This window comes from Octopus bimaculoides, chromosome 1 (assembly GCF_001194135.2).
Source record: "Octopus bimaculoides isolate UCB-OBI-ISO-001 chromosome 1, ASM119413v2, whole genome shotgun sequence".
Taxonomy (NCBI): domain Eukaryota; kingdom Metazoa; phylum Mollusca; class Cephalopoda; order Octopoda; family Octopodidae; genus Octopus; species Octopus bimaculoides.
The window spans coordinates 118,895,957-118,897,506 of NC_068981.1; the positions used below are offsets into that span (position 1 = coordinate 118,895,957).

At 33.2% G+C, this 1,550-nt stretch overlaps 1 long non-coding RNA gene across 2 annotated transcripts in view; it reads left to right on the top strand.

The window, feature by feature from the left end:
- Positions 1–1,550, top strand: part of LOC128249917 (uncharacterized) — a 47,136-nt gene that overhangs the window by 40,962 nt on the left and 4,624 nt on the right. The window lies entirely within an intron of this gene.

The window sequence follows — 1,550 nt, forward strand, 5'->3', positions numbered from 1 at the left end:
TATATATATATATATATATATGTATGTATGTATGTATGTATGTATGTATGTATGTATGTATATGTATATAGAGAGAGGCCGTATGTGTGTGTGTGTGAACCAGTTAAAAAGAGACAGATAAAGTGGCGGCTAGAAAGATAAAGAAAGTCGTACTGTAGATGAAAACGACATGAAATTGAATGAGAGGAAAGACAGAGACAGTTACGCACGTTAGAAGAGAAGAGAATTAATAACGCGAAATAAAGTAATTGAAAAGTATAAAAATGTATGCATAATAGTAAGAGGAGGATGCAGAGATAGTGGAACAAGAAAGAAAATGATAGCGTAACATAGATAAAAAAAAACAAGGAAATGTATGAGATAGAGAGAATGTTTCAAGAAGACTCGTTTCCATTAGCTATGAAATGATCTAAGCGACTCAGCTTGAAGCATTACTCTTCTTGATCGAGATTTCTAACTTTGGCACAAGGCCACAAAGTTGTGAGGATGTGGAGGTGTTATCAATTCGATTGACCGTATATTTCACTGGTAAATTGACCACGTTAGAATATGAAATTAAAACGAAAATGCATTTTTTAAAACGTTTTTCCTGCATTTGCCCACATTGCCATGCGACTGCTCTTCGCCTGTTTCTTCCCAATCCTTTCCCCCAGCTAACTTAATTAAAAACACGAAGCAGTAAATAGATTAAATTAGACATCAAGTGATTGCTTTTCAGTAAGACAATTCCCCGTGTCTTACAAGACACTTCATTCCACGTGATTTTATCAAGGGACTTAATTTTATGTATTTCTTCCAAGAACATTAAATTATTCGTAGCACAATAAATTTTGCAGGACAATGAATTTTGTTAATTTCTACCAAGGTGCTTAATTCTGTTTATTTCTTACAAGCCACTTCATTTTACATGTTTCTAGCAGGAAACTTAATTACAACTAGAAGACGGTAACAGATCACGCGGAAATAACTTCAAGAATTAAGACAATCGCAAAAGAAAAAGATGTTCATTATATTCTACAGTTAAATAGTTCTCAATCATCTTTATATCATCGACAACCTCTACAGAATCTGAGAAAACGTATGAATCATTTTCTAGAATCTGGTGAAAATTACAGACTCTTTTTCAGAGTCTGCTGAAACCAACATCTAAAATTTGCAGACCGTTTTCAAGATCTGATAAAACTTATGAAAAACATTTTAGATTCTTCTAAAATCTTCGGAACACTTCCGAAAAACATATTTGGAAGCATTAGATAAAATGCATTGCTTTAAGATATTACAAGTAAGGTTTATTAAATGCTTAAATATTTTAGTTTTTAAAATATTTACAGTAGACAACCACAACTTTCGCCAGAGCGGCTAACCTCGAGGCTTCATATTGTAAAATCATAAGGTGACACACCTAATTGAATATTTTGCTTTTCGTCTCTACTATTCCTCTCTCTCTCTCTCTCTCTCTCTATCTATCTATCTATCTATCTATCTGTCTCCCTCACTCTATCTCTCTCTCCCTCTCTATCTATCTATCTATCTATCTCTCCATATATATA